General features: G+C 41.6%; 2 non-coding genes across 2 annotated transcripts; both read left to right on the forward strand.

Moving 5' to 3' along the window:
* The first annotated feature begins 1874 nt into the window (after positions 1-1874).
* LOC128644149 (small nucleolar RNA U3) lies at positions 1875-2092 on the forward strand. The gene has a single exon (XR_008399934.1). It is a non-coding gene; the product is annotated as a small nucleolar RNA U3 (small nucleolar RNA).
* Positions 2093-5095: 3003 nt separating this feature from the next.
* Positions 5096-5313, forward strand: LOC128644148 (small nucleolar RNA U3). Its single transcript, XR_008399933.1, has one exon. It is a non-coding gene; the product is annotated as a small nucleolar RNA U3 (small nucleolar RNA).
* The last annotated feature ends 4692 nt before the right edge of the window (positions 5314-10005 follow it).

The following is a 10005-nucleotide window of genomic DNA, read 5'->3' on the forward strand; positions in this document are numbered from 1 at the left end:
CTCACCTCTCTTTTGCTCTCTCTCTCCCCCTCACTTTTGCTCTCTCTCCCTCTTTCTTTTGCTCTCTCTCCCTCTTTCTTTTGCTCTCTTTCTCTCTCCCCCTCTCTTTTCCTCTCTCCCTCTCTCTTTTGCTCCCCTCCCCTCTCTTTTGCTCTCTCCCCCCTCTCTTTTGCTCTCTCTCCCCCTCTTTTGCTTTCTCTCTACCACCTATTTTGCTCTCTCTCTACCCCCTCTTTTGCTCTCTCCCCCCGCTCTTTAGCTCTCTCCCCTCTCTTTTGCTCTCCCCTCTCTCCTTTGCTCTCCCCTCTCTCCTTTGCTCTCTCTCCCGCTCTCCTTTGCTCTCGCTCCCCCTTCTCCTTTGCTCTCTCCCCCCTCTCCTTTGCTCTATCTCTCCCTCTCCTTTGCTCTCTCTCCCCCCTCTCTTTTGCTCTCCCTTCTCTACTTTGCTCTCTCTCGCCCCTCTCCTTTGCTCTCTCTCACCCCTCTCCTTTGCTCTCTCACTTTTCTCTTTTGCTATCTCTCCCCCCTCTCTTTTACTCCCCCTCCTCCCTCTCTTTTGCTCTCTCTACCCATCTCTTTTGCTCTCTCTCCCCTCTCTTTTGCTCTTTCACACCCCCTCTCTTTTGCTCTCTCTTCCCTTTCTTTTGCTTTCTCTCCACTTTTTTTAACACTCCCACCCCCTTCTATTTTGCTCTCTTTCTCTATCCCCCTCTCTTTTGCTCTTTCTCTCCCCTCTCTTTTGCTCTTTCTCTCCCCTCTCTTTTGCTCTCTCCCCTTTCTTTTGATGTCTCTCCCCTCTCTTTAACTCTCCCTCCCCCTTCTAATTTGCTCTCTCTCTCCCCCTCTCTTTTACTCTCTCTTCCCCCTCTCTTTTGCTCTCTGTTCCCCCTCTCTTTTGCTCTCTCTATCTCTCCCCTCTCTATTTCGCTCTCAGAACACGCCCACTCACGGTCGGCCATGCCCACTCACGTACCGACCATGCCCGGTCACGTCCCCATCGCGGCACTCCCGCTGGTCACGCCCCCTCGCTACGCCCGACCAAGTCCATGACCACGCCCCCCGCAATGGCTGATCTGATGTTGATGTCTGAAGTTGATCCTAAATGCCAGGTATGTTTGTCCTCGCACAGTCTCTACTGCGCATGACTGCATCTGACAAACATACCTGGCCTTTTATTATATAGGATTGCCGTAGTATGAGAATATTTGGGGGTTCTGTTTACTGTTTTTATTTTTACTTTTATTTTTCTTTTTTAAGTGACTATTTTAATTTTACTAATAATAAGATACATAAAATCAGTTTCATGACTATGAAATGCATTTGATGCATTATTTAGTTACAGTCTCCCTGATTGGTAAAAAAAATAAACTAAAGAGGCGCATATGCTGAGGTAGGCAGCTGATTGGCTCCTTGCTTATGTACTATGACTCATGCTTTGAGAAACAAAGATATTTAGACAGTGAAAGGACTTTGTGTTGTAAAACTAAATTCAGCAAAAAATATGTTTGCATGTATCTGCTTTTAACTTACAGTTTGTAAGTAGTAAAACTTATTTCCATGTCAAATATATTATGTACAGTGCTTATGATACATTTCTAGTGTATCTAAAGGTCATGTGTTTTCCTATTGGTTAGTGGGCGGCACTTATGCAAATTATCCTGTTTTGCCAGTAAATGAAATGGTTAAGGTATGACTGAAGAAATAATGTAAATGGATCATTTAAAATTATAATTTAATGAAAAGGATTCATAATAATATATCTGTATATAAAAAATACCAGATTGTTAGCAATTTATTAAAGATAATAACCTGCTCACTATAATGTTAAAGAGGGTCATGCGATGTCTGTGATCTTGTGGCAAGAGTGGATAGTTAAGACTATACTTTCAGGGATCATTTCTATAGTTTGTGACTGGAGAAATGTGTTCTAAAGTGTATGAACTTGCTAACCACGAGGAAGAGGTTAAGTGTTTTCTCCTTAGCGAGAAGTGAGTTTACAGTGTTGCAGAACTGCAGCTGCTGTTAGCTGTTGATGACCGTTCCTTTCTCTTTACACAGGAGATATGGAGGGAGAAAACACAAACTGAGTGGTTAGATATTGTGGAAGTTTAAGAGTAGTTGTGAATATTGTGTTTACTCTGATATTGTTAGTTAGTGAGAATTCAGTTTTATTAATTATTTGATTGAGTTTTAATAATAAACCTTTATAGATTTGTTTACAATATGTTTTATTTTCTTTTTGTACATTTCTTATCTGAAATCCTCAGTTTGTAGTGATTCTAAAATAATAGTGGATTCTGGGTAAGAATATACATAAATTAATTCCTTACTTGTTTCTTACAGTGTTTGTTTTAAACACAGGTTCCTTTATTCCAGTGCAGTGGTATGAACAGCATAAAAGATATGATACAAGGATAGCTCTTCTGGCCTTGTTACTTTGTTAAAATCTAAGTGTGTTTACAAAGTATAAGTTTGTTTATTCAAGCAACCTATATATGCTATACCTCATAGGACCAATAGGTGTCAGTATAAAAACAAATATCTTTATAACACTACTTTCCCACTAGTGAAAATAATGTAATGGTATTATGAATGTTATAAAATGATAATTTTGCTGCTTTATATTAAATAACATTTACACTAGGGCATTAATGGAATCTGTTATATGTATTGTTATTTTAATTTAATGTGGTATATTGTAGCTAATTATGATAGTTTGAGCTCAGTTTTTACCTGATTATCTGAGCAAGTGTTGCTTTAGGAATATTGGATCACTTCCATGCAGCCACTGTAAAGGCTGTTGAGTGTGCTGTTGCAGACAATACTCGGCTTATAGTTAAGTTTCCGCTAGTCAGGTTGGCACCTGGTTTGGCACTTACATTCCATAATGTACTGTAATACTGCCCAGAATGACAGCAATACAGTAAAAAGTTACTGTAATACAATTGTACATCTTTGCAACAGTAATCGTATAACACAAATCTGTTTTCTTTATTTGAAACAATATATTCTTTGAATACCTGCTATTTGTACATGGAAAGGTCTGTACCGCCCTACTTGTGGGGCGTGCAGAAATAGCGCAATCTCGCTAGTTTTAGCGAGATCGCAGCAGAGAGAGGCTCAGGACAGCAGCGTCGTACAGGGTACAAAGCTGGTCCTTGAGGGCATAACGACCAGCGTCGTACAGGGTACGTCGCTGGTGGTTAAGGGGTTAAGTTCCCAAACTTTTAAATAGCATTGAGAACTTAAACTCAGACATTAACTTATGTAATTTATTAATGTACTAGTCCTAAAGCCCGTGCAAACGGGCCATCTTTTGTAGTACAGCGGTCCCACCCCTTGGTCTCTCTCTTCCCCCTCTCTTTTGCTCTCTCCTCCTCTCTTTTGCTCTCTCCCCCCTCTCTTTTGCGCTCTCTCTTCCCTCACTTTTGTGCTCTCTCACTCTTTTGCTCTCTCCCCCTCTCTTTTGTTCTCTCTCCCTCTTTCTTTTGCTCTCTCTCCCTCTCTCTTTTGCTCTTTCTCTTTCCCCCTCTCTTTTGCTCTCTGTCCCCCTCTCTTTTGCTCTCTCTCCCCCTCTCTTTTGGTCTCTCCCCCCTCTCTTTTGTTCTCTCTCCCCCTTTTTTGCTTTCTCTCTCCCACCTATTTTTCTTTTTCTCCCCCTATATTTTGCTCTCTCTCCCCCCTCTTTTGCTCTCTCCCCTCTCTTTTGCTCTCTCCCCTCTCTTTTGCTCTCTCTCCCCTCTCTTTTGCTCTCTCCTCTCTCTTTTGCTCTATCCCCTCTCTTTTGCTCTATCCCCTCTCTTTTGCTCTATCCCCTCTATTTTGCTCTGTCCACTCTCTTTTGCTCTATCCCCTCTCTTTTGCTCTCCCCCTCTCTTTTGCTCTCTCACGCCTCTTTTGCTCTTTCTCCCTCTTTCTTTTGCTCTCTCTCCTCTTCTCTTTTGCTCTCTCTCGCTCCCCCCTCTCTTTTGCACTCTCTCTCCCCCTCTCTTTTGCACTCTCTCTCTCCCCTCTCTTTTGTGCTCTCTCGCTCTCTTTTGCTCTCTCTCCCTCTTTCTTTAGCTCACTCTCCTCCCCTTTTTTGCTCTGTTTCTCTCTCCCCCTCTATTTTGCTCTCTCTCTCTCCCCCCTCTCTTTTGCTCTCTTTCTCTCTCTGCTCTCTTTTGCTCTCTCTCTCCCCCTCTCTTTTGCGCTCTCTCCCTCTTTCTTTTGCTCACGTCCCCATCGCAGCACTCCCGCTGGTCACGCCCCCTCGCTACGCCCGACCACGTCCATGAACATGCCCCCCGCAACGGCCGATCTGATGTTGATGTCTGAAGTTGATCCTAAATGCCAGGTATGTTTGTCCTCGCACAGTCTCTACTGCGCATGACTGCATCTGACAAACATACCTGGCCTTTTATTATATAGGATTGCCGTAGTATGAGAATATTTGGGGGTTCTGTTTACTGTTTTTATTTTTACTTTTCTTTTTTAAGTGACTATTTTAATTTTACTAATAATAAGATACATAAAATCAGTTTCATGACTATGAAATGCATTTGATGCATTATTTAGTTACAGTCTCCCTGATTGGTAAAAAAAATAAACTAAAGAGGCGCATATGCTGAGGTAGGCAGCTGATTGGCTCCTTGCTTATGTACTATGACTCATGCTTTGAGAAACAAAGATATTTAGACAGTGAAAGGACTTTGTGTTGTAAAACTAAATTCAGCAAAAAATATGTTTGCATGTATCTGCTTTTAACTTACAGTTTGTAAGTAGTAAAACTTATTTCCATGTCAAATATATTATGTACAGTGCTTATGATACATTTCTAGTGTATCTAAAGGTCATGCGTTTTCCTATTGGTTAGTGGGCGGCACTTATGCAAATTATCCTGTTTTGCCAGTAAATGAAATGGTTAAGGTATGACTGAAGAAATAATGTAAATGGATCATTTAAAATTATAATTTAATGAAAAGGATTCATAATAATATATCTGTATATAAAAAATACCAGATTGTTAGCAATTTATTAAAGATAATAACCTGCTCACTATAATGTTAAAGAGGGTCATGCGATGTCTGTGATCTTGTGGCAAGAGTGGATAGTTAAGACTATACTTTCAGGGATCATTTCTATAGTTTGTGACTGGAGAAATGTGTTCTAAAGTGTATGAACTTGCTAACCACGAGGAAGAGGTTAAGTGTTTTTTCCTTAGCGAGAAGTGAGTTTACAGTGTTGCAGAACTGCAGCTGCTGTTAGCTGTTGATGACCGTCCCTATCTCTTTTCACAGGAGATATGGAGGGAGAAAACACAAACTGAGTGGTTAGATATTGTGGAAGTTTAAGAGTAGTTGTGAATATTGTGTTTACTCTGATATTGTTAGTTAGTGAGAATTCAGTTTTATTAATTATTTGATTGAGTTTTAATAATAAACCTTTATAGATTTGTTTACAATATGTTTTATTTTCTTTTTGTACATTTCTTATCTGAAATCCTCAGTTTGTAGTGATTCTAAAATAATAGTGGATTCTGGGTAAGAATATACATAAATTAATTCCTTACTTGTTTCTTACAGTGTTTGTTTTAAACACAGGTTCCTTTATTCCAGTGCAGTGGTATGAACAGCATAAAAGATATGATACAAGGATAGCTCTTCTGGCCTTGTTACTTTGTTAAAATCTAAGTGTGTTTACAAAGTATAAGTTTGTTTATTCAAGCAACCTATATATGCTATACCTCATAGGACCAATAGGTGTCAGTATAAAAACAAATATCTTTATAACACTACTTTCCCACTACTGAAAATAATGTAATGGTATTATGAATGTTATAAAATGATCATTTTGCTGCTTTATATTAAATAACATTTACACTAGGGCATTAATGGAATCTGTTATATGTATTGTTATTTTAATTTAATGTGGTATATTGTAGCTAATTATGATAGTTTGAGCTCAGTTTTTACCTGATTATCTGAGCAAGTGTTGCTTTAGGAATATTGGATCACTTCCATGCAGCCACTGTAAAGGCTGTTGAGTGTGCTGTTGCAGACAATACTCGGCTTCCCAGAAGCGGAGCTTTTTTTCACTTTCTGCGATGAGATTTTTTGTAGTAAAAATTTTTCTGCAGGTCATTTTGAAATAAAATTCAGTTTTAAATTGTGTGTGTGCATGTGTGTATATATGTATATATATATGTATATATATATATATATATATATATATATATATATATATATACCCCCCTGCATATCAATATCACCCTGGTCTCTTCATGGATACCCCCCCTGCATATCAATATCACCCTGGTCTCTTCATGGATACCCCCCCCTGCATATCAATATCACCCTGGTCTCTTCATGGATACCCCCCCCCTGCATATCAATATCACCCTGGTCTCTTCATGGATACCCCCCCCCCCCCCCGCATATCAATATCACCCTGGTCTCTTCATGGATAACCCCCCCTGCATATCAATATCACCCTGGTCACTTCATGGATACCCCCACCTGCATATCAATATCACCCTGGTCTCTTCATGGATACCCCCCTGCATATCAATAACACCCTGGTCTCTTCATGGATACCCCCACCTGCATATCAATATCACCCTGGTCTCTTCATGGATACCCCCACCTGCATATCAATATCACCCTGGTCTCTTCATGGATACCCCCACCTGCATATCAATATCACCCTGGTCTCTTTATGGATACCCCCCTGCATATCAATATCACCCTGGTCTCTTCATGGATATCCCCCCCCCCTGCATTTCAATATCACCCTGGTCTCTTCATGCATAACCCCCCCCCCCCCTGCATATCATATCACCCGGGTCCCTTTATGCATACCCCATGCAATATATTATATAAACATACTTTCACTTCACATACACCATCAGTGAGCGCAAATAGAAACCACCTAAGAAACCACTGGCAGTGAAATGATTATCTTGGATCAGTACAAGGTTTCATTCAGCAGGGCTTTGTTGTAGAGGCTGGGCAGCCTGCAGATGGGTATGTGGGGGCTGGGATGAAGGAGATCTCTGCTACAGCATCACAAGATGAAGATTTTGTTTGCCTGCTCTAGAGCATCATAACTCAAATTGCTTAGTTATTAAATATTAAATCTGCATATCCCCAATGGAGACATTTACTGTGCAAAATAAAAAAAAATAAAAAAAAGAAGTATGAGCTGCTTTGCAAAAAACCTCAGACAAATGATAAAAATATTATCTGTACTCAAGAGTGTCAGAGATTAACTGGAATTGCTCACAGCCTAGTTATGCAGAATATGGCCTTTTCCATCTGCCACTTTGTTTCACATAAAAAAAAAAAAGACATCACCAGTTAAATGTTCTTCTCATTATCACCTTGCCTGCAGTACCATATTGTGGCAAACTGAAGCCAGCTTTAGGGCTGCCGGTAAGGAGGGATCTGTCTGGGGAAATGGATTCAGGGGGCCCCAGCATCCTCAGACCAGAGGGATCCCCTCCGGACTTGTGAACGCAGCGCAAAGACAGGACAGGCTCCTAAACTTCCCAACAAATACAGCAGATGAGGGAACTGAGCACTCTCTGTCCCTCCTACAGTGCCGGAGAGAGGAGGAGAGCAGGGAGTGTTAGAGGATTCGGAATAACATTTATTTACAGCATACTCTTTACTGAGAGGACAGTCTGGGGCAGGCACGCACGTAGTTAATAGAATAATATGTGTTAAGAGGCTCAGGCTGGGGATGAAAGGGAGGCACTTCTCAGTGTCACAACTCACATGTACTGCGTGCTTTCAAAATAGACTTCGGAACGGCAATAAATTCTGTTTTTCAAGAATGTCATTTTGTAATACTGCCGTTCCGAAGTCTATTTTGAAAGCACGCAGTACATGTGAGTTGTGACACTGAGAAGTGCCTCCCTTTCATCCCCAGCCTGAGCCTCTTAACACATATTATTCTATTAACTACGTGCGTGCCTGCCCCAGACTGTCCTCTCAGTAAAGAGTATGCTGTAAATAAATGTTATTCCGAATCCTCTAACACTCCCTGCTCTCCTCCTCTCTCCGGCACTGTAGGAGGGACAGAGAGTGCTCAGTTCCCTCATCTGCTGTATTTGTTGGGAAGTTTAGGAGCCTGTCCTGTCTTTGCGCTGCGTTCACAAGTCCGGAGGGGATCCCTCTGGTCTGAGGATGCTGGGGCCCCCTGAATCCATTTCCCCCGAGAGATCCCTCCTTACCGGCAGCCCTAAAGCTGGCTTCAGTTGCCACAATATGGTACTGCAGGCTGTGAGCCTCTTAACAGTGCCCATTCAGTAAAAACACAATTCAATAAGCACCTACACGATAATAGGGAAAGGAGTTTCAAATGGCTGCACTAATAAAAAAGCTTCTACACTTACCAGTTACCTCGCAGTCGCAGACAGTCACAGAGTTCTGGCGGGTTAAAGTAACATTAATCTTGCCTCTAAAATGTATCAATTTCAGGAGCAGAGCAGCCATTAGCCAATAATTTCAAAATACTGCACAAAAAATGTACCGGTTGTCATTTTGAAAGCATTGCACTGGCCAGAAAAAAAAAATCCTGTTGAAGAAAATTCTATGCTTAACGGACCTGGCTGTTCTTTTTCTGCAGACAGGCTCCAGTTTCTGCGATAAGATCGCAGGATCGCACTATGTTCTGCCTTGGGGCTCGGCTTATAGTTAAGTTTCCGCTAGTGAGGTTGGCACCTGGTTTGGCACTTACATTCCATAATGTACTGTAATACTGCCCAGAATGACAGCAATACAGTAAAAAGTTACTGTAATACAATTGTACATCTTTGCAACAGTAATCGTATAACACAAAATCTGTTTTCTTTATTTGAAACAATATATTCTTTGAATACCTGCTATTTGTACATGGAAAGGTCTGTACCGCCCTACTTGTGGGGCATGCAGAAATAGCGCAATCTCGCTAGTTTTAGCGAGATCGTAGCAGAAAGAGGCTCAGGACAGCAGCGTCGTACAGGGGTACAAAGCTGGTCCTTGAGGGCATAACGACCAGCGTCGTACAGGGTACGTCGCTGGTGGTTAAGGGGTTAAGTTCCCAAACTTTTAAATAGCATTGAGAACTTAAACTCAGACATTAACTTGTGTAATTTATTAATGTACTAGTCCTAAAGCCCGTGCAAACGGGCCATCTTTTGTAGTACAGCGGTCCCACCCCTTGGTCTCTCTCTTCCCCCTCTCTTTTGCTCTCTCCTCTCTTTTGCTCTCTCCCCCCTCTCTTTTGCGCTCTCTCTTCCCTCACTTTTGTGCTCTCTCGCTCTTTCTCCAACATAGGTGTGTCCGGTCCACGGCGTCATCCTTACTTGTGGGATATTCTCTTCCCAACAGGAAATGGCAAAGAGCCCCAGCAAAGCTGGTCACATGATCCCTCCTAGGCTCCGCCTTCCCCAGTCATTCTCTTTGCCGTTGTACAAAGTTCCTTGAAGGGACAGATTTCTGCCTTGTCTGTGTTACTTTTCAAAAAGCTGGCAGCTGTGCCAGATGTTCAAGCCTTTGTTCAGGCTCTGGTTAGAATCAAGCCTGTTTACAAACCTTTGACTCCTCCTTGGAGTCTCAATTTAGTTCTTTCAGTTCTTCAGGGGGTTCCGTTTGAACCCTTACATTCCGTTGATATTAAGTTATTATCTTGGAAAGTTTTGTTTTTGGTTGCAATTTCTTCTGCTAGAAGAGTTTCAGAATTATCTGCTCTGCAGTGTTCTCCTCCTTATCTGGTGTTCCATGCAGATTAGGTGGTTTCTCCAACATAGGTGTGTCCGGTCCACGGCGTCATCCTTACTTGTGGGATATTCTCTTCCCAACAGGAAATGGCAAAGAGCCCAGCAAAGCTGGTCACATGATCCCTCCTAGGCTCCGCCTACCCCAGTCATTCTCTTTGCCGTTGTACAGGCAACATCTCCACGGAGATTGGCTTAGAGTTTTTTAGTGTTTAACTGTAGTTTTTATTATTCAATCAAGAGTTTGTTATTTTAAAATAGTGCTG

Source organism: Bombina bombina, unplaced genomic scaffold (assembly GCF_027579735.1).
Source record: "Bombina bombina isolate aBomBom1 unplaced genomic scaffold, aBomBom1.pri scaffold_1141, whole genome shotgun sequence".
In the NCBI taxonomy this organism is placed as follows: Eukaryota; Metazoa; Chordata; class Amphibia; order Anura; family Bombinatoridae; genus Bombina; species Bombina bombina.